Source organism: Cricetulus griseus, chromosome 2, assembly GCF_003668045.3.
Source record: "Cricetulus griseus strain 17A/GY chromosome 2, alternate assembly CriGri-PICRH-1.0, whole genome shotgun sequence".
Taxonomy (NCBI): Eukaryota; Metazoa; Chordata; class Mammalia; order Rodentia; family Cricetidae; genus Cricetulus; species Cricetulus griseus.
In genome coordinates, this window is record NC_048595.1 from 171,823,773 (window position 1) to 171,850,000 (window position 26,228).

The 26,228-nt window shown below is 41.3% G+C and overlaps 1 protein-coding gene across 3 annotated transcripts in view; it reads left to right on the top strand.

The window, feature by feature from the left end:
* Positions 1-26,228, top strand: part of Spire1 (spire type actin nucleation factor 1) — a 115,862-nt gene that overhangs the window by 24,281 nt on the left and 65,353 nt on the right. The gene's annotated exons all lie outside the window — the stretch shown is intronic.

A 26,228-nucleotide genomic window follows, 5' to 3' on the forward strand; every position in this document is an offset into this window, starting at 1 on the left:
TGATTATTGACATTTTGGGAATGAGAATTAAAGAACAGAGAGACATAGTAACTTCTGATTTTAATCTTCCCTGTTGAATTTAGAATCACTTGAGAGACACACTTGGGGATATGCTTGTGAGGAAGTTTCTAGAGAGGTGTAGCTGAAGAGGGAAGATTCACCCTCTAACTGTGGCAGCATTACCCCATGGGCAGGGGTCCCACACCGAATAAAAAGGAGAAGGCGAGCTGAGGGCCAGCACTCATCTCTTCTGCTTCCTATGGACACAGTGTGACCAGACACCTCCTGCTCCTTCCTTTACTTGCTTTTGTCTGCTACCTTGTTACAACAAAAGTCACTAATACACACTTGCTGAAGCTCAGAGGGCTGATAGGTAGCGCATCCATTGCCTGTTTCCCTGTGCTGTCTTTATCCATTGTGTTGTCACGGTCAGGGTAGCCCAGTTCTATAGTGCTGGAGATCATCTTGGTGTCCTTTTGTTCCGTACATGCCTCAATGGTGACTATTTCAGTTATGGCCTTTTAAAGCCATGGAATATGCTTCAGCTAAAATGAAACTTGGGGAAAAACCTCAATGCAGCCATGAGCCCTCAGTCGTTGTGGATTAGATGGGTGCAGGGGTTTTTGTGGAAAAGGCTGATTCTAAATCACTCAGGATCTTTTAACAATTGTCCTTTATATTGAAATCCTTGGGGAAATTGGACCTATAATTCTAGGTGTGCCTTGGGGAAATGTAAATATGGTGAAAATAAAAAAAATACATTGACTTTATTATCTTAGACTTAATCCCCATGGTTGTGCATCATTTTTGGGTTTCTACTTTAGTAGATGAAAAAATTTCCTGACAGCCTATGGTAAATCACTAAAGGTGATATGTAGGGTTGACACTTTAGCTTTAATGCAGAGAATAACATGGAAGAATGTGCATTCAGTCTTCTGCTAAATCTGCCCGTTCTGATCTCACCTCTGGCTCATGAATGCTCACGTGATACTTGGATGCATACTGCTTCTTAAGTTGACACTGGATAAACCTTGTGTTAATTTCAGAAGTGATTTAAAAAAAAATCTAGCCTGAAAGAAGTAATGTGATGTTTTTAATAAAAATTTAGCAAGTTGAGGAAGTGGCTCAGCTGGTAAAGTACTTGCAATACAGCTCTGAGGGCCTGAGTTCACACCCCCAGCATCCATGGAAAGCTGTTGTGGTGATATTTTGTTTATGATCTAACAACTAAAGCTTTCTTGAAGGTCAGAGTGCAAAGCTAGCCAAGCCAGCTAGCCATAGTAGAGGTCAGGCAGTGGTGGCACACACCTTTAATCCCAGCACTCAGGAGACAGAGGCAGATGGATGGATCTCTGTGAGTTCAAGGCCACCCTAGGCTACATGAGAGTGAATCAGTCTAAAAGAGAAACAGAACTCACACCTTTAATCCCAGCACTAGGGAGGTGGAGACAGTGATGTGGGTGGGTAGAAAGAGGAATATAAGGCAGGAGAAGACAGGAACTCAGTGCAGTCTGGAAATGCAATCTGAGGACAGGTTTGCCCTTTCGATCTGTGCATTGGTAGAGGTGAGAACTCTCTAGTGGCTGGCTGCTTTGCTTATCTGACTTCAGCTTTAATCCTAGTATCTGTCTCTGTGTTTTTATTATTCGTGTTACAAACTGGAGCATGGGGTACCTGCCTGTAACTCTAGCACAGTGAAGAGTTGGAGAGCTGTGATGCTTTTGCTGGCAAGTTGACTGGAAATTTACCTCAGAGCCAGCCAAGAAGAAACTCCTCCAACCCTGGGTAGCATGGCCATGGACTTGGAACCACAAGCATCATATCAGCTTTGCAATGTTGTGTTGTTTAGAGGTGTACTACAGGTCTCATCTACATGACCATCAGGATGTGGAGACCACAGGGCCACTGTAGAGTCTGTCCATATGATCAGAGGTCACAAACCATATGACATGCCTCTTACTGCGCTTAAGAGCACACTCCTGCTCAGGTATCTTGCCAGCTGTGCATGACCCAGGGACATGAGCTGTGTGCCCCACCTGTATTCTTTATAAAGACAAAACTGCAGAACTGTTCTAGGTTAAAAGAACAAAATACAGAAAATACATTTAGGGGACAGTTGTTGGCATTTTAGTATATTTTATGCATTGTATCATATAGATAGTAATATTTCTAATTTGCGTAACTACCGTGGTCATTAAAGATACGTCCTTAGTTTTAGAAAATAAAATTCTCCACTATTTGGATAATAGGCAGGCATATGTGTGCTACTTTACTCCCAGATCTGAGACGGGGGATAGAGAAGTATGATACAACAGATGAGGCATAATCTTAATTATCCACAAATCTGGTAAAAGACAAAGAGAAATTCTTAAGGACTACTTTTGAGATGTTTCGGAAACTTTAAATTATATCAAAATAAAGTTCCCCAAACTAACTAGAGTGACAAGGAAATTGTCCTGGAAGTTGGGAGTCTAACTGGGGGTTGGCCTTAGTTAATGCTAGTTTGTCAGTCCCCAGCTCTAATGTCATAGGAATTCCACCTGAAGCACTTCTCTGACACATGCAGGGATGGATCATTAGGGCTGCCATCTTTCTGCTTGAGTCAATAAATATTGTTGCCATTTAAGTTGTTTCAAGATTTTGAAAGTTGCTGGATGGTGGTGGTACACACTTTCAATCCCAGCACTCAGGAGGCAGAAACAGGTGAATCTCTGAGTTCGAGGCCAGCCTGGTCTACTGAGTGTAGTTGGACTTTTTCAATGGGACGGTCGGCTCTCCAATAATGATGAAGATTTATTAATTGTGAAAGCTTGGCCTTAGCTTAGGCTTGTTTTTAACTTGCTCTTATAACTTCAATTAACCCATTTCTATTAGTTTACTTTCTGCCTGTGGCTTTATTAACTCATCTCTGTGCTGCCCATCCTGCTTTCTCTGTAGCTCCTGGCATCTCCACCACCTTCTTCCCAGTGTCCTCTCTGCTTGGAAATCCTGCCCAGCTACTGCTACTGGCTGTTTAGCTTTTTATTAAACCAATCAGAGTGACACATCTTCACGGTGTACAAAAAAATTACTTCATAACTGAGTGAGTTCCCCAGTACATCCAGGGCTACACAGAGAGAGAGAAAAGAAAAGAGAGAGAGAGAGATTTTGCAAGTTTTCATTTTGATACAAACTAAGACTCATAGAAAAATCTCAAAATAGTACAAAGAAATTATAAAATTAAAAGTTTATTGCTAGCACTGAAAGCTTTCTTATATTATTAATTTGGTTGATGCAGTTTTATTGTCATTAAAGCAGTGCTTTATGTTACACATCCATTGAGACAAGCACAGCCTGAAAACAAGTGTGAGGGAGAGCCCTTTCCTTTTCTTCTGTGGTCATTAAATGTCTTCAGACTGTGTCTTCTCTGAGGTAAAATACTGTTTTAACAAAACCTAGGAGCATGGAGAGTATTTGGAAAAGAATCAGTGCTCCTGAGTTAATTTTAGATTTGAGATATCTTATAAACATTGTGTGTGCCTAGTTTAGTTTAAAATATAATTGTAGCTACCTGAAGCTAAGCCTGACAACTTGAGTTTATCAAGCTCAGGAACCCACATGGTGGAAATGACTAGAAGATTGTCCTCTAACCTCTACAGGCAATGCCATGACATGTGTGTGCCCCTCCTATACACATGCACCCAGTCTAAATGAATTGAAGTGCAGCAAGTAAAAAATAATTGCATATATGTTAGAAAGATATAGTCATACCAGGCAAGTACAAGAAAATATGCACCTAAATGTCACAGTTATTACTAAGTTTCTACCATGTATTTCATAATTTTGAAATGCCAGTGATTTGATGCCCTTTCCTTTGGTGACTCAGTCTAGTCTGTTGTATAAAAAATGCAAAATATTCAGGCTGTGTACTGCCTTGGCCTGCAGACACCAGTACAGGCCAGTTGTCTCCACACCCACCACTTTAGCCAGCTTCCTGGAGTCCCTAGTAGATGCTATTGGGCAGGGCCTACACAGGCAACTATGCAACAGTGTGGGCACAAGAGCCACTGGATTCCATTCTTCTTTCCTTCAGCTAGCATTTTTAATTAGGTACGGTCCTAGTTTGCTTTCTGCTGTTGTAATAACACCAGCCAAAACCAATGTGGGGAGGAAAGGGTTTAGTTTGCTTTACAGGTTACAGTTTTGGCAGAAGCTCAAGTTAGAAGATCATGGAGAGTACTGCTTACTTACTGACTTGCTCTCAGCCTTGTGTTCTGCTGCCTATACAGCCTAGGGATGACACCACCCACAGTGTGCTGGGCCTGCCTACATTAGTTAGCAACTAAGAGAATGCCCCACAGACATGCCTACAGGCCAATTTGATAGAGGCAGTTTCTCAATTGACTTCCCTCTTCCTAGGTGTGTCAAGTAAACACCAGTATTAGCTGTCAGAGACTTCCTGGAAAGTGGTATCAAGAAATTAACGCAGCTATTTCAGGCCTTTAAGAAGCTCTGGAAAAGCAGTGGAAAGCTTACCTACTTTGCTTCTTGAGCCCTATTAGTACAAGAGAACCTGGGAGTTGCAGCTGCTGGTATATAATTCTCAACAAATTGTTACTCTGAAGCATTTCTTTTCTTCCATGCCAAGCATATCTTTGAAGCAATCAAATTTATTTTGGGGACCATAAGATGAAACAGTCATTTAACAAATGCAGAACAACCAGGCACAGACATTCAGAATTAGTCTTTCCTTAGTTGGTGGTACCAGTGTGGCATAGGAAAGCTGTCCTGGCTCCTACCTATCTAGGTGAGTCTTCAGTGCCTGTTCATGGGTTAAAGCAGCACCTGTCACCTGCTCACAGCACAGCCTTTCCCTCCATATCATTACCTCTTGAGCCCAGGAAACAGGGATGGCTGGTGGGAAATGAAACAGTGACTATGAGTTTGAGTAAGGGTTTGGTGCTCAGGTTATATGAAGAGGCAAAGAAGCACCCCTTTGTCAAGAGGTGTAATTGTGAAAGCAGCAGGCTGTGGAGATTGGAGCAGGGTTTGTTTATTCTTTGTTGTTGTTTTGGTTTGGTTTTAGAGATAAGGTTTCTCTGTATAGCCCTGGCTGTCCTGGAACTCACTTTGTAGACCAGGCTGGCTTTGAGAGCCACTTGCCTCTACCTCCCAAATGCTGGGATTAAAGGCATGTGTCACCACTGCCCGGCGGGGGTTGCTTATTTTTACAATAGAGGAGGAAATAAGAGGTTGTCAGAGTCCCAAATGGTTCACATCTGCAGTGATTATGTATTTTGAGACAGGGTCTCATGTATCCCAGGCTGGCCTCTAACTTGCAGTAGGAGAATCTTGAAGTTCCCATCCTTCTGTTTCTACTTCCCAAGTGGTGGGATTACAAGTGTGTACCACCCTGCTCAGCTTGTACTCTGGGTGGAAACTAGAACCTCTTGCACACTGGGCAGACACTCTACAAGCTGAGCTACATCTCTAGCTTTCAGTGAATTCTTAAGGAACATGAAATCAGTTGTTAGAAAAATTAATGACAATACCGTCTCTCATTTCTTTGTGAATTATTTGTCATTTTAAAAATTAAGATTAATCAAATAGGAACAAATCAGTATTTGTCCTTTGAATATATGGAGTTTTCTCTAAGCTACAGATTTCTGCTCATGAAATTTCACTGTTAATTAGCTGTCACAAGCAACAACAAATCAGTTGCTTAAGTTGATTACTCAAAATACTTCCTCTCTAACTTTGTAGGGACATATTTCTTTCTAAGCTTCTGTAAAGTTTTAAATACTCAGTGACTTGCCTTCTGTGTCTGATTAATGTATGTATTACTGTGTTTTTACAAAATTGGAGGTAGTATGATAAAAAATGTATGTCTGTGACACGAAAAAGGCAAAATAAAACTGAAATTATGGCAGTGGTTTCAAGAGTTGAAGAGCAAAGACTGAAGTGGGTAGGGGAAATTTCTGTTTTACTTGACACATGAAACAAGAGAAAGTACTAGTTGCCTTTACTTGGCTTCTATTAAGTCTGCCTTTTTTTTTTTTTTTTTCATTAAGTAAAAGGCTTCTCCTTTCCTGAGCTCTTTGAATTTACTTGAAAACTGTCCACATGGAGTCATTGCACACCAGTCCTTACAGTCCAGAAGGCTGTAGAGTAGGGATGGAGCTAGAGCAGTGATAAGGACTCCTGGTTGGGCCATTGTGTCCTTCGAACAATGGCTCCTTGTAAGACAGGTTGAGTGCATCAATACTACATTGTAGTTCTGGTTTGTGGAATTAGTACAGTGTCTCTTCCAGCCCTCTCCCCAACTGTCTTCAGGTGGCAAATAGGTCAAGGTGATGTGGGATAAATGTGACTCCCTAAGGTACATGAGGAAGATAGCATTGAGCTTCTCAAATGCCAGTGGCCTCTGACCTCAGATCTCCACAGTTACTGCTATGTGACATCTCTACTGACAGCTACCTCCCCAAGCCCAATGCCAGACTCCTCTCCTTTCTTCTCCCCTCTCGCCTTCTCCCCTCCTCCTTCTCTCCCTTTCTCCTCCCCTCTCCTCTCCTTTCCTCTTCCCTCCCTCTCTCCTCTCTCCTCTCTCTTCCCTGTTCTCTCTCTTCTCTCTTTACCCACTCGAGTGCCAGAAGGTGACATCAGGTGTTTTTCAAGGACTATCCACCTTGTTTTTGAGACCAGGTCTTTCTTTGGGACCTGAGGAATGATCATTTGGCTCTGCTGGCCGGCCAGTGAGACCTAAGAATCTGTTCATCCTGTCTTTATCCATGCTAGGACTGTAAGTGTTTTCCACCATACTAGATTTTTCTGATGTGTATGCTAGTGATCAGTTCAGGTCCTTGTGCTTTTGTGGCAAGCATTGTACTGGCTGAGCTTTCTCCCCAGCCCTCCAGGTCACACTTTGTGTGTGCTTGTGTATCTTGACTGAGCTGTTTGAGGGCAAGGACTGTACTTCACTGTCTTCATAATCATATTTCAGTGTGTGGTATGAAGCAGGCCTTAATGAAGATTAGGTTCAGAGTTACTTAGAAACCACAGACACAACTTTGGGGAGAGGGAGGGCTAAGAAAAGTACTCTTGAAGTCTAGCCTTTCCTCCAACTCCCTAGATAGCTGATGCTGTTGTAAACTCCTGATCCTCCTACCTCCACCTCCAGAGTGCTTGGCTTATAGGCCTATAGCCTGATGACTTTAAATGTCTACTGCTCTCCTGTCTCAGTGGCAGGTTCACTCTATGCTGCTTTCTTTAATGTACTTAACCCATGAAAAGGATTCTAGTTCACTTGTCTTGTTAATAATGATTTTTGCTTGTTTTGGGGACAGGGCCTCACTATATACAGCCCCTAGTAGACCTAAAACTTAATAAGTAGACCAGACTGGCCTTGAATTTGGAGAGACCTGCCTGCCTCTGCCTCCTGATTGCTGAGATTAAAGGTGTGTGCCAGCCTGTTTTTTTACAGTAAAAAAATGGAATGTTTAGGAAATAAGCCACCCTATCACCTCCAGTTCCCCCTCCTTAGTAATAAAAACCATTAGTGTTTTGTATTTTTCTTACCTTTTTTCTTTGTGAGCATGTGTTTTTTTAAGAATTATATTACATGTGAACAATAGAGGTTTGTAATCAATTTTTTTCACCTCAGAGCCTCCTGATCTTTACTTTGGTGGTAGACCATCCAAGCCATTAGGTAGGTGGGTTAAATCCTTTTTTCTTAGCATGGGTTTATTGGAATGCAATACTGTGTGTGTTTGCGTGCTTGCTTCGATAAAATAGCATGATCAAAGGCAGCTTAAGGAAGAATTTATTTTGGCTTATGGTTCCAGAAGGCTAGGTGTTCCTTAATTCGGGAGGAACAAGAAGCTGAGAGATGACATCTCAGGCACACTCAGGGAGTAGAGAGAGCTCGAGCTGGAGGTGGGTTAGGACAGTAGACGCACTGCCCTCTGTGCTGTACTTCCTTCAGCAAGGCTCCACCTCCCAAAGGCTGGACATTCTCCCTAAACAGTGCTGTCACTGGGGACATGATTCTGACATGGATGTGCTCAGGGTGTGGTGCAGCTGTGAAGACCCTCTGAGGAACCATACTAGATTTGCTGTTGTTGCCATGAGGAGATCATTAACGTTGGCAGCTGTGGAAGGGAGGCTGGGCCTGGAGTCTGCAACTTGGTGTTGTAGTTTACCTTGGCCTATGTGTGGGAATTTTGAGCAAGCCATTTAACCTCTTTTAACCTTCTGTAGGACAAAAGTAATGGATAGATTGTGAACCCACTTCTTTTTTTCAAGACAGGGTTTCTCTGTTTAGCTCTGGCTATCCTAGACCTCACTATGTAGACCAGACTGGCCTTGAACTCAGTGATTCGCCTGCCTCTGCTTCCCCAATGCTGGGATTATATGCATGTGCCACCAACACCTGGCTTGTGAACTCACTTTTCTAAGGCATCTTCTTTAATTTTTTTCTTTCTGATGTTCAAACATACAAAAAGATTTTTGTGTTTCAAAAATCAGTTTGTTCTCAGAACTATGCTTCTGCCCCTCCAGTAACTGGCTGCTGGGTGCATCTGGGAACCTCCTTTTCACCACCAGTCCTTATTTCCACCAGTCCAAAGGCTGGGTGTTGTCACTCTGTGGGTTCTTTCAGGCTCCTGTTGTCCTCTCATAAGAGTGCTTACAGGGGTTGGCCAGCCTTCTGTTGTCTAAAGCAGCCTGACTTCTCAGCTTATGCTGTCTCTCTTGTTCACTGGCTACTACCTTTCTGTGTGACAGAACATCTCGGGCACCTTCTGTCTCAGGTCCTTTGTGCTGACCACTCCTGCTTCTAATGCTTCTCACGTTGTCATGCACCCAGCTATCTATCCCCCATCCACCTCCATTCTGCTCTGTGTAGCCATGGGGTAGGAAGTATGCAGTAATTACTTAAAATTTTACTCGGCTGCCTTGAAATACCTGTTCTCTTCACAGGTTATCTTGTCTTTTTCCTACAAGAACTTAACTTTAGAGAGCTCAGGTATTCTTGGGTTCACTGCTGTGTCACAAGCTCTCCTGTACTGAGCAGCTAACTTCATCTTGGGGGACTTTCCTCATCTGTATAAAACGTCAAAGTGTCTGTGGTGTTCGGAGGTGTCATTTTGGATAAGCACTCCTCCAGTGCACTTATGTTAAGCTCCTAAGAAATAAAGATGCAAAAAGAAATCATGACACTAGTTAGCCCATTTCACAAGCCACACACAGAAACACGGGTATAGAAAGCCCCTGACTCAGAAGAGGTATCCTGCTATACCATGCTGGAGCTGCATGGCCAGGGGCCTGTGGACCCTCCCGCCATGATGATGGTATCCTCAGGGACCCCCCTCACACTCATTCATGCTGCCCTTTCCCTCCTGGTTTAGACTGTGTAGTGGACATGGGGCTCATGCTACTTTTGAGCTACTTCTAGGTTAAGCTGTGGCCTCATACTGGAATGTTTCCTACCTTTATGAGGAAAATTAATTTCTTGATTACAGACCACTTCGGAAGAAAACTTTGAAGCTTAAGGCTATTCAGCTACTGGTTAAAATGCCCTTATGTGCCAGCTAGTCTAAGCTTGAATTTGCACACCTCTTCTTTGTCAGTGTTTGCTTTATGCAAATGAATTATATGTGAGCAGCTAATGGGAAAGTACTTACTTTGTTAACATTAAACCACCCTCCATGTAGCAAAAGGTAACTTGGTCTTTAATAACATTAGGTCCCTGCTTCCTTGTTTTGATGCCTAAGACAGCAAAGGTGGTTGCTGTCACTGGATTAGACTAGAAGGAGCCTGCGGCTGTGTGTCTATCTGTCTTTGTCCTGTTTCTCCTCAGGTTGGGCCTTCTTGTTTGTTTTCTCAACTTGGCACAAAAACTCTTTTTACACTATAAACCACTTAGAACAGGCTGGTTTACCTAAGAGTAGTTTTTACCAAAGCACCTGGGTCTGAGGGCAAACATTCCTTGTATACTGGCAGAGTTTGACCCTTTCTGTCCTGCTGATGTTTGTGTGTGTTTGAAAGCAGATCATGGTAAGAGTGTACCCGATTTCTCTCTAGGAAGCCCTAGTAGGGCAGGCTGCCTGCACACCTCCTCTCATAGTCCCTGGGCAGGGTGGCCTAAGGTCAGTGTCTCCTCTTCCCTCATTTGCTGTTCAGGTCTCTCTGTTGACATTGACCATGTGTGAATAAAGCCACTCAGACTCAAGTTCATGGGCTCTGGAGATAGAACTGGGTCTAAGCTCTAGCTGCATTGTTTGCTCAAATCCCTAATACCCTTGATCTCAATTCTAAGACTCTAAAATTGGGGGTGCATATTGCAGGTTAATATACATAATGCCTATTTACCAATGCTGGTATGAGAATTAAGGTAGATGAAAATATTTAACATGGGACCTTGGACATCACAGTTCGATAGATGTCAGCTGATAGGAAAATCTACATTTAATTGTACTTTCCTTTCACATTGTCTTCTTATGTATATTAACTTATCTGCTAGGCACTGAGTACATAAGAATGACCAAAACAGACCTGACCTTGAGCACAGTGTCCAGTAGGAAAACCTGTGTTCCTTGAAACTGACAGTTACTAGAACATTTAAGCTGGTCCAGGAATGGAGATTTAAATGCAGACTTTAATTTTTTAAAACTTCTGCTATGTTAAAAAAAATCAATGTAGTCTTCTAGAGTTTTGAAAAAGAGGTGCTTATATGAGCTGAGAGAGAGCTTGTATAACTGTCCTTCAAGGACAGTTAGTAGGTCAATAGAAACGGAAGAAAGGGATAGAAAGAAACAGGGTTTGTAAAGCAGACTGGAGCAAGTCCATTGAGGATTTTTTTTTTTTTAAGTGAAACAAGGAGAGCAATTGTGAACTGGAAAGTGAAGTCCGTAATTTTCCAGCACTGAAGTCATAACTCTGACAACAGAGTTAAAAGTAATAGCTGGTTTGCCAGAAATAAAATTTGGTTTAAAACTATGAACAGACCTCAACAATTCTAACATTGTGTAGGAGTCATGTTTGGTTTTGGTGTAACCAAATAGTATGTAAAAGTTTACTGTTGACTGTAAATAGTATATCATTTAAAAATATTTATTTTTATGTATATGAATAATTTTTCCCTATATATGTACACACACATATACATATAGTATACATACACACATATATTTGGTATACACACACACACACACACACTATATATATATATATATATATATATATATATATATATATATATATATATATATTATACACACCTGGTACCTACAGAAGTCAGAAGAGGGCATTAGATCCCCTGAAACTACTTACAAATGGTTGTAAACCATGCCATGTGGGTGCTGGGAACTAAGCCAGGTCCCTTACAAGAGCAGCAAGTGTTTTTAACACTGAGTCATCCCTTCAGCCCCTTACACATCTTTTCTATAACGAGTAAAATTTAGCATAATGAGAGCTGGGCACAGTGGTTCTGGCCTTTAATCCCAGCAGCGGCAGAAGTAGGTGGATTTTAGTGAGTTTGAGGCCAGCCTGGTCTACAGAGTAAGTTAGGACAGCCAGGACTATACAGAGGAAACCTTGTCTTGGAAAAAAAAAAAAAGCAAACAGTAACAATAAAATATTTAGCATAATAAACATTAAGTATATTGTATTTATTTTTTAAATGTGAATATATTTTATTTATATTAAATAAAGCAATTTAAAAAAATAACAGTAGCTATCAACTGATAAATGAATGACTAAAATGTGGTATATCCATAAAATAGGATGTTATTTGACAGTAAAAGGATATGGTGAAAGATGGTCGTCGGTGTGTCCCGTGCCCCCCCCCCCAGAGCTCTGGCTTCTAGGATCTCAGCCCAGGACCTCAGTGACCCCAATCACCAGGTGGAGGTGAAAGCTTGATGCAAACAGCACGAGGCTTTATTGTAGTTGTTTGATGAGCTAACCTCATGTTAGCTCGGGCCTTCCATCCATCTACCATGGCGGATGGCTAGGAAAGACAGTTCAAAGCGTCTGCATAGAGATCTTGTAGGGCAGCGTAAGGGGAGTGTCTAGGGGTACGAACAGGCTCAGGATTGGTGTGGCTCCGGGCTTGGTGGGCTTGCCCTGTGTTGATTGCTCAACTGGTTTTTATGGCCCATAGGCCCTCCCAGGGTGGTTGCTATGCTCTGCATGTCATTGCTGTGCGCTTGTCCGTAAAGCACAACCAGAGCCATAAAGCATAGCACCATCAGCTAACTTCTGATTGGTTCCTTGCCACGAGGCAGGCATCTGACCTTAGTGACTAAGACAAGGTCAGACAAGCATGTGTTTGGCTGTTATGGCTGCCATAATGGGGAGCTGGTCCCTTTAGTATATGATAATATTGTATGAAAGCCGGTTGTTTGTTTTTTTAAAATTAACTTTTAAGGTTTAGAAGGTAGAACTCCATGTGTGTCCTAGGGTTCTAATTTATAACTCAGGATGCCAGATTTGATGGCAGGTGTCTTGCTGAGCCATATCTCAGGCCCTGCTTCAATTTTTTTTTTGGGGGGGGGGTGTTCAAGACAGGGTTTCTCCGTGGCTTTGGAGGCTGTCCTGGAACTAGCTCTTGTAGACCAGGTTGGTTTTAAACTCACAGAGATCCACCTGCCTCTGCCTCCTGAGTGCTGGGACTAAAGGCATGTGCCACCACCACCCGGCACTGCTTCAACTTTTTAAAAACAAATTTATCTATAATTATTATTATTATTTAATGTGTATGTGTTGTGAGTTAAGTCATGTGTTTGTGATTGAGAGTGGATGCCAGAAAAATAAATTGACTATCATATCCAGTCCCATCTGAGTCCACTGGGCCATCTTTCTAGCTCAGTATCTCTCTGTCTCTGTCTCTGCCTCTCTCTTCCCTTCCCACCCCCTCTTCTTCCCCTCCCCTTTTCCCTCCCTCCCCTCCCCTCCCCCCCTCTCCTTTCTTCTTTTTTTGAAACAGGGTTTCTCTGTGTTACCCTGGCTGTCCTGAGACTTGCTCTGTAGACCAGGCTGGACTCAAATTCAGTGATCTGCCTGCCTCTGCCTCCCAAGTGCTGGGATTAAAGGTGTGTGCCATCACTGCCTGGCTGAGCCATGAAACATTTTTAAATTAAGGTTTAAATATGTATTTTCTCAATTTACCTACAATGTAACTTTCCAGCTTGGTCTCGGGCCAAAAACTAAGAGTTTTAAAGATTACCACGTTTTACCCAGTTTGTCTTGAGGATGGAGCCCTATGCTGGTTTCAGAACACATGGTAAACCAGGTTGTAGACTAGGAGAGTCTTGCCTTGAGATCACAGAACATGACACCATTGGATCTGTGTTATAAATTCACTATCGGTGTAAGCTGGGCCAGTGTTGGTGCTTGCCTTTAATCCCAGCACTTGAGGGCAGAGGCAGGAGGATCTCTGTGAGTTTGAGGCCAGCCTAGCCTACAGAGCGAGTTCCAGGACAGGCTCCAAAGTTATACAGAAAAACCCTGTCTTGAAAAACAACAACCAAAAAATTCACTATCAATGTGAACATTCATGAAGCATCTTAGAGTAAAACTAATTCATGTTGTTTTTAATTTTCTTCTTCTCAACTTGTTTTAACATCTCCTGGTAAGAGTATAGCAGACACTGTACTGTAAAGTTTTTTGCAAAGAGTTGTCTTTATTAATTCTTGCTCTTGTGGGCTGATGCTCCATTCCAGGTCACCAAGAGGTGACCTGGCAGCCTGGCTTGAGAACTGTGATTCTTCGGCAAAGGAATGAGTGAGGAGATGGTCAAGTCAACTCCTTTCTCCTCTACTCAAACTTTAGGTCAAAATGTAATTATATGCTTTAATGAAAGTAATACAGAAATACACAGTATAGAAACAGTTCTCCTAAAGTAATGCTGAGTGATTTATGTATGTTTCCTTTTCTTATATGCATATTTTTATTCTGGCTGACTTGTAATATCCCTCTCTTGATTATATTTTACAGATTTACCTCATTGTGTTTAATATGTATTCTATTATTTTTTAACTGACAGCTTGCTGTGGTATTTTTAAGATCTCTGTGTGTTCTATTTCCTTATTTAATACTCTTCACAAGATCCTATGAACTAGGTTCAGTTACTCTCATTATAAAGAGGACTTACAGGCATAGGGGGATGTTAATAACTTTCCCAAGCCCCACAGCGTGGATCACTTGGGCTTCTTTGTTGACCCAGGTAGCTGACCTAAGAGGCTGTCCTGTCAGTCAAAGCACAATGTTGTTTTTCCTCAAGAATACTCACTGCAGTTCTGCAGGATCTCCAAATTTTCACTGTGATTTATTTTTGTAAATATATCAAGTCTTGTAGCCTCTCCTTTTTATTTTTGTGGAGTGAACAAATGCCTTTCGGCAAAGGGAATAATTATTTGAATATTGCCACTGCTGATAGATCTCTGCATGGTAAGGATCATAGCTGTCTTCTACTTTTCTCCTCTCAGTGTTTGTTTTTTACTTTAAAATTATGCTTATTCATGCTTGGCAGTGGTGCCCAATGCCTTTAATCCCAGCACTTGGGAGACAGAAGCTGGCAGATCTCTCTGAATTTGAGACCAACCTGGTTTACAAAGCAAGTTCCAGGACTGGCTCCAAGGCTACAGAGAAACCCTGACTGGGGAGAAAATGCTTATTCTTTAAAGATTGAAATGTTTTAATTTTCCTATGTTAAATGTATATATGTGTATAGTATTTGGCTTGATGGTATTTAGATAATCTTTTCCTCCCTTCCGTGTGTGTGTGTGTGTGTGTGTGTGTGTGTGTGTGTGTGTGTGTGTGTTCGTTCATGAGGCTCATTGGTTAGTTTAGCGTAGATGTCCAATGAGTTTCAGGGATTTACCTATCTCCTGCATTTCTTTACCCAAGGCTGGATTTTTGGGGGGCGAGGGAGCTCTTATTTAAATTTCTTTTCATTACTTGCTTTTGGCTAAGATCAAGTGAATGTTCTCAAAAATGCAAATCTGCCAGTCAGTAAATGGGCTAATAAAATGAGTAGACAGTTCCTCACAAGAAGAAAAGGTTAAATGGATAAATAAATTTTTGTTTTTTTTTAAAGATTTTATTTATTAATTTTGTATACAACATTCTGCTTCCATGTATATCTGCACACCAGAAGAGGGCACCAGATCACATAACGGATGGTTGTGAGCCACCATGTAGTTGCTGGGAATTGAACTCAGAACTTCTGGAAAAGCAGTCAGTGCTCTTAACCCCTGAGCCATCTCTCCAGCCCCATTTTTGTTTGTTTTTAAAATGTATAACATCCTTGACTATCAGGAGAATGCAAATCAAAACTACTTTGATATTCCATGTTACTCCAGGCAGAATGGCTGTCATGAGGAAAACAGATGACAAGTATAGAAACTGGTGAGGTGTTGGGGAAAGAGGACCTCTTCCTTACTCAGTGCCGCAGAAGTGTAAGCTAATGTATAGAACTTCAAAAAACTCAAACTAGGGCTTCCATGTGACACAGTTGTGCCACTCCTGGACATGTACCCAAAAAACCCTATATCCTACTATAGATATTCTTACCCATCTGCCTTTATTACTGTATTGTTTATGCAGGGAAGTTGTAGCACGAGTAATATAAGACTGATACTGGGGTTAAAGCTGAAGATCAGAGACTCAAAGCAGCCAGCCACTAGCTCCTACTTCTACCTCAGATGGAAATGGGGGATCCTATCTCCACAAATCCTCAGATTGAATCTGACTGCGCCTGTCTCCTCCAGCCTTATATTCCTCTCTAGTGCTGGGATTAAAGGCATGTCATCCCAAGTGCTGGGATCAAAGGTATGAGCTCTGTTCCCCTTTTAGACTGGTTCACTCTCATGTAGCCCAGGGTGGCCTTGAACTCACAGAGATCCATCTGCCTTTGTCTCCTGAGCCCTGGGATTAAAACTGTAGTCACCATTGCCTGTCCTTTGTAGCTAACTAGTGGGTTAGGTGTGTGTGGCTAACTAGTGGCTTTGCTCTGCATTCTCATCTTCAGGCAAGCATTATTTGTTAGATCATAAACAAAATATCACCACAGAAAAGAGCTTAGGTATCCATCAACAGAGTGTGTGTGTGTATATGTATATAACTTAGCTGTTAAGAAAAGTAAAAGTATGACAGAAAAATAGATGGAACTGCAAAGTGTATTAAATGAGGTGATGCCATATCAGAAAGACAAAATTTGCATATTCTCTCTCATGTGTAGATCCTAGTTTTTAATATTTGTGTGTATGTAAATAAGGAGGCATGAGAGTGGGTATGACTTATGAAACTAGATAGGAGACCAGAAAGGGAAATGAGGTACTGAGAAAGGGAGGAGGGAACGGAAGATGGGAAGGGGGCAAGATGGCTGTTGGGGGCTATAGGGCAGGAGGGTGGTGAGCAGGGATGGGGAGGAATTTGGGAAAGAAGTAACAAATTTCATGTAAAAAAATCTATAATGAAATCTAACCCAAGTCTGGAGCTCCCTCTCAAGGACTCCTAGCTCGGGACAGGATGTCTTGGAGAGGACTCTGACTGTTTTCAGATGTTTGTGCCATTGCTCATAGCTGGGATGAAAGAACTAACCACAAATCCTGGGTGTAAAATTAGAAGCTCAGTGACATTCTCATGACAACCAAAGCTCTGTATTGCAAAGAGGAAAATTAAGTAAAACAAAATTGTCCTTTTGTGTATCTGGCTTGTCTTTACTATTTTTTGAAGTGTTTCTTCTTGCTTCTTTAAGTACTATTTTCTTTAAACCTGTTTTTCCTTTTTGTTAATACTGGCATGGTAGTTCTGTTCCTTTACACCATTTGTGCTATGTTCTAGGTATGTTTGTAGTGACTAGTGTGTTGTGAAGTTGCCCTTTTAAAGCAACTCTTGAGAATCTGCCTCTTAATGGGCATGTTTTACCTGTTTGCTTGCCCCTTGCTGATGGAAATGTGTGTGCCCCCCCCCCCCGCCGCAAAACACATTTTGTAGTCAAGCATGTATTTCTGCATAGAAGCAGTGACAAAGAAAAGCCATGGGCTTGGTCTCTCCAATTGATCAAGTCCCCACAGCTCTTTCTGTCCTTCTGACCCATGATAACAGGATCCAGATCAAAAGTTCCTTCAGAGAATATTATACAGATTGAGGATTATTTAAACTGTTTTATGGACTTCTCTACCCATTGTTGACAATTGTGATGCAAAACATTGATTAGTAGCCTACTTAATTAGTGTAGGGTCAAATTTCCTATATACAAACAAATAGCAAGTCACAATTTTACTTTTTTTTTCTTTAAGTTGGATTAGTGGGCATCACCATTTAGGTAACATAAAGCAAGGTTAAATATTTCCTTTTGTTAATTTTTTCTCTTCAAATGTTCTTTAAGCTTTCCTATACCTTCTTGTGTGATCTAGAAGCGACAGTTCTATACACATACATGCCTTATGCCTTCTCATAAACAATGTCAATAACTGGCAAAGCCAGAAGGTATTGAAGCACAGAACATGAGTGGCTGGACTATATGTAGTTCCCACATCCCAGAAGACAGTTACCATAGGCATGAGGTTGACTTGATTTCTATGGTGCTCTGTTATGTTGTACTTAGGGTAGCTTATTTGAGTTGAGCCACCGTGGAACTTGGGGATAGAGTTTTCTTGAAAGCCTGTGAGCCTCACGGAGATGTAGACTGTAGTTGTTAGTGAAACCCGTGATTGAGAAATTAGTTTGAATTCTTTGTATTATCAGTCTCAAGTGTTGGGAACATCAGCTAGGCTCTCATAGTATACATTTTCAGTACATAAATTCAAAAGGGGAGGTGTTTTCACATTTAACCAGAGTAAAGTTAAAAAACAAAACAACAACAACAAAAAACCCCAGCAAACAGGCTTTTTTACTTTCAACATCCATCCATATCTTTTAGTCATGGTTAGTATTTAACCTTTTGGTGCCTTGCCTTTCAAGATGGAGATTATAATTTTGTGCTGTATGGAGCCTTAATTAATGCTTACTAATCATGTGCTTTAACCATGAGATGAAAGTCCCTTCAGTTCAAAGTTCATAATAACATTTCAAATGAGCAGCTAAACTTTCTGGAGAAACAACTCGCCTCAGATCATTGACTTACATATCATGATTATTTTGTGCTATTTTGATAAGATGGACCTGTGTTTGTTCTTTTTAAGAGATTCTCAGACCCACCCTCTGGAGTTCTTAAGTTCTTTCTTATTTCATTCAGTGAAATATTTCCTTAGTAGTTTGATGGGCATTTATAGAGACTCAGCCATGTGGAAGACATTGTGCTAGAAAAGGGCATAAATACATGCATCCATAACAAGCAATAATCATCTAGAAGTAAGGAAAGGGAAGTATTTGCCCACAGAAAACATCTCATTTTCCTTATTCTCTCTGTAAGTGTACTGTAACAAAGTACCATGTCATCCTAAATTTACTTAATTCTTGGACATCAAGTATGTTAACTCAGACTCACAATATTGGGTTCCTGGGACCATCAAGATGAGATTGTTCTTGCTGCAAAGCCTGACAACCCGAGTTTGATCCTTAGAACCTACATGTTGAAAGAAGGGAATCACACTCTGATCCCATTCACGCGCGTGCACGCATGCACACACACACACACACACACACACAAATACATGTAAATTTTTTAAATGATTTGGTTCTTTGTTGTATAACAATACTAACAGTGGTCAAAGTTGTAGTGTTTGTCAGGTCCTACCTGTCCTTATTATGCTTTGGGTGTATAGAATATGAATGTGCTCCAAATCCCAACATTGTCTTTCTTGTAATGCCTAACCTTTTTGTTATGTCTATAACTTGTCCATAGGCTCATATAGAAAACATTGCTTTCCTTACTCTGTAAAACTGTGTTGTTTAGTTTGGTAGCCACTTTCTACTTTTCAAAATCAAAATTAGATAAAATGTTGGCCTCTCAGTGGTCCCTTGTGCCTAGTGAACAGCACTTGGAAGCCTAAATACAGAGCATATCATGCTAGACTGTTCTGTTAGACAATGCTGCAGTTAGAATAAAGATCACTAGATAGGTCTGTTATATTTATTCATTCAATTGGGTTCTGCCATCAAGTCCACATTTTAAGATAATTATTTTAGATATACCATGCTGAAGTTTTTTTGTTTTTGCCATTTTCCATTTCTTACTATAACTTTAGCAGTATTTTAAATGCTTTTTTTAAATTTGAGAATTTTATACCTGGTTATATTATATTTGCATCATTCCCACCCCCTTTCTCTTCAGCTCTTGTTGTGTTCCTCCTATCCCCTCTGTTTTTTCCCCTGCCTCCATCTCAGATTCATGGCCTCTTTTATAATTATTGTTTTACATCCCCCACTGCTGAGTCCAGTTAGTGTTGATATTACTTGAAAGTGTTTGGGGCTGACCACTTAAGGATTGAGGTCTGACCCTGAAAAACTCTGGTTCCCTCTCCCTGAGCGGTCATTGACTTCTTGTAGATTTTTATATTTTTATCAAAATACAATTTACATACCATGCCACTTGTCCTTTTAAAATGTGTAGTTCCTGATGTTCAGTATATTCTTTTGGAAAGGGGGAGGAAAGGGTTTATTTGGCTTACACTTCCATGTCACAGTCCATCACTGAATAAGTCAGGGCAGGAACTCACAGAGGAACCTGGAGGAAGAACAGGCAGAAACAGGTGAGAACAAGCCGGTTTGCCTCAGTATATTTTTGAACTATGTGAGCATTACAACCCCAAATTGTGAATATTTTCTTCATCCTAAGAAGGTATTTTGTTTTGTTTGTTGCTTTTCTTTTTTCGAGACAGTTTTTCCATGTATCCCTGGATATCCAGGAACTAGCTCTGTAGATCAGGCGGAACTCACAGAGATCTGCCTGCCTCTGCTTCCTGACTGCTAGGATTAAAGGCGTGTACTACCACTGCCTGATAATTTTTTAAAAATATTTATCTGTTTTTTATGTATTTGAGTGCTTTGCCTGCATCTAATAAGTGAACCATGTGCATGTCTTAATGCAGAAAGTCTGGATCCCCTGGAGCTGGAATTACAGGAGTTTGTGGACCACCCGACATGGGTGCTGGGAACCAAAGTCCATTCCCCTAGAACAGCAGGCACTTTTAACCACTGAGCCATCCTGCCAGCTCCAAGGATTTTTTATACTTGTTGACAGTTATTACTCACTTCTCCTCAGCAGTCTGGCTTTAGACAATAAAAATCTTTGTGTCTCTATAGTTTAGCAATCACAGATATTGCTGTGGGATGATCTTTCGGTATTCTGTGAATATGTATTCCTCTCATTGGTTAATCATAAAAGCTGTTTGACCTATTGGTCAAACCTATTGATAGGCAGAACAATCAAACTGAAGCCTGGGATGAGGAGGGTGCAGTGTTGGGGGAGATATAAGCCAGCTGCCAGGGAAGCAAGATGTACTAGAGAATAGGTAAAGCCACAAAGCCACATGGCAAAATATAGATTAATAGAAATGGGTTCATTTAAATGTAAGAGCTAGTTAGTTATAGGCCTGAGCTATTCGGCCAAGCATTTTGTAATTAATATTAAGACTCTGAGTGATTATTTAAAAGCAGCTGCAGGACAGAGTAGGACAGAGAAATGTCTGTTTACAAGCTATTTCATATAAATAGTATGACTTCTTTTGCTTCTCAGGGTCTGTGGTAGAATACCTGTATGTCGGTGGGGCATTTGGTTTTTTTTTTTTTTATGACCCTCTAATACTATTTTGTATGGATACACCAAAGTTGTATGTTACAGATTTGGGCTTTTACTGAAGATTATAGCCATTTTTTATATTTTTATAATATTTAAAAATAAAATTTGCTGTATAAAGAAGTTAGGATGCTGAGGTTGTAACTCAGTGAGTGTTTGTTTAGAATCTATTAAGCCCTGAGGTGTGTTGCCAGCAATGCAAAGAGGGTGCGGAGGAGACACCTTAGTCAGTGAAATGCCTGTGTAAGTATGAGGGCCTGAGTATGTATCCTCAGCACCCAGACAAAAGCTCAGTGCTTGGTATGTATGTCTGACATCTCCACACTGGTGAGGGAGGAGGGACAGGCCTATCCCCTTGAGTCACAGGGTGTTTATTATGTGATGAGTATTTACAACATTACTGTTCACATTGGGTGTGTGGTTTAGCATCAGATATTTTTTTTTTTTTATCAGAAATGCCTGTGTGGTAAATTGCATCTCACTCTCCGAGTCCTCTTGCTCCTTGCCTTCCCAGACAATCTGAGGGCATGCTGGGCTCCTGGGCACACCCCTTCATCTAAGAGTGACTACCACTTTCTTTGCCTTGACAGAAGGCATTTCTTCACATGACTCACACTTACTGGAAAATTCTTTAGTGTACTTCTTTTTTTTTTTTTTTTTAAAGTAGTGTTACCTTTGCAAGAGAGCTATGGTAAAACTGGATCTTCACTGAGACCATGTCCCTGCCCAGCTGAGAAGCACTTGTAAACCTTGTCTTTCTCTGCAGCTCTTCAGTACTCTCCTCCTTCCTTACTCCCAGCTCTAATTGCAGTTTTCTTCACTCAAGAAAACAGAAACAGCCCAGGGAGAACTTCCACATCCTCCTCCACCCAGTGTACTGCCGAGTCTGCTGAATAACTACTCAGGAACAGCTTTTCTCATGCAGGCCATGATCTGCATGGAAAACAGCAGAAGAGTGTGAAACCAAGAGAAGGAAATGGCTCAAAAGGAGGACAGGCAATGAGGGTCATATGCGTGTGGCCATGATGGCTTCAGAGGCCTAACCATTGAAGGCAGATGAGGCCTGCCCAGCACTGTACAGAATGGAAGCATGAGATGCAGCTGTCCCCTCCTGAGTAGAGGTGGTGACTCCTGGACAGTTACTGGTTTTGGAAACTCTAGGAATCACAGTAAATACGACGACTTGAGCCTTTTGAATGCTGCCAAGTGTAATACTTCCTAAGATCGAATTAAGTGCAATATTTTTAAAAAATTTATAATTTATTTGTGTGTATGTCTGAGGAGGTCAGGTCCTGGAGTTACAGGCGGTTGTGAGCTGCCTGGTGTGGTGCTGGAAATTGAACTCAGGTTCTCTGTGAGAACAATCCATGCTCTTCACCACTGAGCCATCTCTCCTTCCCTAACCCCAGTATTTTTGTTGTAATAAATACACATGCCATCTTAACTGTTTCAAGTATACACCCAGTGGCATTGCATCCATTTATAGTGATTCACATTTGTCACTACAGTCTGCTTCCAAAATTGTTACATAAACTCTGTACTTAGCAAACCTTAACTAACCTCTTCCTACTAGTCTCAAGTATTTTTTCTGTCTATAAATTCCATATTCTAGATGTTTCATTTAGTGAAATCCTAGCTTTTTGTGTGAATTCTTTTATTTAGCATAATGTATGAGTTTCCTCTTATTGCTGTGATAAAACACTGACCAAAATCAACTTGGGTTTATTTCATCTTATAGCTTACAGTCCATCATGAAGGGAAGTCAGAGCAGGACCTCAGGCAGAGCCTGGAGAGGGGAACTGAAGCAGAAGATATGGAAGAGTGTTGCGTGTTGGCTACCTCTTCATGGCTTGCTCAGCCTGCTTTCTTATACAACCCAGAACCACCTGTTCATATTAGACTGGGCCCTCCTACATCAATCATTAGTCAAGAACATGCCTGCCCCAAAGCTTGCCTACAGTGTAGTCTGATGGAGGCAATCCTTCAGTTAAGGTTTCCTCTTCCCAGATGACTCTAGCGTGTATGAGTTAACAAAAGAGCTGAGCAGCACACATGTGTTTAACCATCCATGATATGGTATGGTTCAGAGTTTTTAATCACTGTAGGGGCTTGGTGATGCTTTATTGTGTGTATAGCCCCAATATGTCAGTTTGTGATAGTGCCTTATATTGCTCAGTCTTAAACTTACTTGTTTCCAAGAATGGCCTTGACCTCACGATCCTCCTGCTTCAGTGTCCCAAGTGCTGGGATGACAGGCACTTGTCACCATGCCCTGTCTCCCAATCATTTTAAGCAGGCTTCATTACTAATTAGTAATGTATATGTATAAATCCTCAACAGTGGAAGAAAGTTCTTCTTTTTCTCAGTGTTCATATTTGATTGTCTTTGATTTGTTTCTTCTCCAGATGACCTTAAAGGTTGATTTCTTCTTCAACTAAAGGAGAGAACCAATTCCAAAATTGAGCATTTCTTCAGAGAGGTTAGGCAGGGTCTCATGATGACTGCTAGGTTGCTAATATAGTTCTTTTTTTACAGTATAATTTATTTTAGCACCAACTTGAAAAAACTTTACCTGGCCTTTCTGTTTATCAAAACTAAAGTATTATACCTATGGTTTTTCATGTTTTAGTTCTGTGTTTTATTATTTGTCATACTCATTAATGCTGGTGTAAGCTGAATAGCATAACCTGGAATTGAGTAGTTGGTGTGAGGTCACACATCTGATAGCAGGCGGAATCCCATCTCAAGATTCCTGGTTCAGTGTCCTCATCACAGAATTAATTCATTCAGCTAGTTTTCAACAATTCTAAATCCCAGCACTTGGGAGGTTGAGGCAGGAGACTATAGAATGTCTAAGGCCAGTCTGGACTACAGAGTGAGTTCCAGGCCAGCCTAGGCTACCAAGGTGAGGCACTGCCTGAAAACAAACAAGTCTTGAGTCACAAAAAATTTAAATGTAATGAAATATTTCTAATTTAAATAGTTTTATGTATAAATAAATCTGTAGTCTTGTGTAAATGCTCTCCGAATCATTTCTTCATCCCAGAAAGTTTTCTTTGCAGTCAGTTTCCCTATCCCACCCCCAATCCCAATCCCAATCCCAATCTCCTGTACACAGAATCATCAGGATATACTTTTATACTGCCTTTATTGTTGCTTCTGGGTTGTTTCTTTTCTTGTGTAGTGTTAGTTTATTCATCTGTTGTTGAACAATTAGGTTGTTTTACAATATGTGGCTATTATGAGCATTTACTTATGAGTCTTTTTAAAATACTTGTGTATGATGTGTGTGCATGTAGAGGTCATAGGACAACTTTGGGTGTTGGTTGTTGCCTTCCTCTTTGAGATAGGGCCCTTTGTTGTTCAATCCTGTGTACAGCAGGCTAGCTGGCCTGAGGGCTCCCAGGGACTCTCTTGTATCTGCCTTCTGTCATGCTATAGGAACACAGGAATTATAGGTGTGTGCTACTGCGTTCAGCTTTTTGTGGGTTCTGGGAATCAAACTCAGGTCCTCATGCTTGGCAGCACTCTACCTGCTGAGCCATCTCCCCAGTTTATGTGAGTCTTTGTTTTGAGACAGATCTCTCTATGTAGCCCTGGTTGTCCTAGAACTTTCTACGTAGACCAGGCTGGCCTTGAACTCACAGAGATGCACCTATCTCTGCCTGTGCCTCCTGATTAGATTAAAATCGTGCCCTGCCATGCCTGATCTGAAAAATCTTTTTGTAGACATACATGTTTACTGCTCTTGGGTAAATATCCTGGTTGGGTTTTTGTCAACTTGAGGAAGCTAGCATTATCTGGGGAGAGAAGCCTTAAATGAGAAGTTGTCTCCATCCAGTTTGGCTGTAGTCCAGTCTGTGGGTATTGGTTGGTGGTTGATGTGGGAGGACCCAGCCCACTATTGGTGTTACCCCTGGGCCTGTGGTTCTGGATAGTATAAGAAAACAGGCTGTGGAAGCCATGAGGAGCAAGCCAATAAGCAGTGTTCCTCCATGGCTTCTACTTCAGTTCCTGCCTCCAGATTTCTGCCTTGAGTTTCTGTCCTGAATTCCTCAATGCTGGGCTGTGATGTGATGTGGACATGTCAATAAAATAAACGCTTTCCTCTCCATCTTGTTTTTGGTAATGATGTTTTTATTACAGTAATAGAAATCCTAAGACAGTAAGTAGCTAGAAATGTAATTGGTACTTAGTGTGGCAAATATGTTTGACTTTTAAAAGAAATTGTTAGACATTTTACAATATAGTTATAGTTATATTCTGTTTATGTTGGCAAATATGAAAGTTCTTTTTGTTCATACCCTCCCCAATACTTGGAATTAAAGGCCGAATGGAGGTGGGATTTGTCAGACACAATGCTGGGTGAGGACAACTTAGCAGCGGGTATTGTGAGTCAGAAAGGAAAGGTATAACACCAAGTGCTTCAAGTGATGTACATTGGGATGCTGAGAGCCTGGGGACTGTTTGTAATGGCTTTGAATGACATGTGAATGAATATATGATATGCTGACCTAGAAAGTCCTCTAATGTTGGTCAAGGAGTAATTACTATTCATGTGCAAATAGACTTTTTAATCACGTAACAAAAGCACCTGGGCCAGCACTTGAAGCACAAGCCCTGGGTTCAGCCTACATCAAAACCAAAACCCCACAAACAGGACAGATCTACTTCAGGTAAAGTGTTAGGTTTTTGGGGGAGGGGAAGTCTCTAAACTATTTGGGGGATGTAATTGGTCACCTGATCATTTCAGTAATCCTGACTTCTGTCTTCCCATTGTCTTCAGCTTTTCCTTCCCTACTTCATCACTATTTCCAGACATATAATACTTTGTTGTGTTAAAACAGACACATGGGGGGAGGGGAGGGAGAAGGAGAAGGGATTGACATGTGAAGGAAGCTTGTTCCTAAAGTAAAACACATACGCGCGCGCGCACACACACACACACACACACACACACACACACACACACGGGCACACACACACACGGGCACACACACACACACACACACACACACACACACACACACACACGGGACTGGAGAGAGGTGGCCCAGAGGTAAAGAGTACTGGCTGCTCTTCCATGGCAGCTCACAACTGTCTGTAACTCCAGATCTGACACCTTTATACCAATGATTATAAAATAAAGTTAAATAAATTATTAAACACACACACACACACCACTCCCCTCTGCCTCGTCCCCTCTGCCTCGTCTCATAGCCAGATGCTGCCATGTATTTTTCTTCCTACTGATAGAATTTTCTGAGACTGCTAGGTACACATCACTGTTTATACATGTGGACTATCCTTGTAGCAGTCACATAGTCACCACCACAGTGGGTATGCTCTGTGCTTCCCCTTCTCCCTTGGACACATTCAAATACACACTATGTTTTCCTTCTTCAAGTATTTTCTCTCTGATTTTTGTGAGTGTCTTTATTTCATCCTCCTATTCCTTCCCCAGTACTGTCCCTCCTTTATAGTCCAGTCCTGGGCTTTTTAGCCT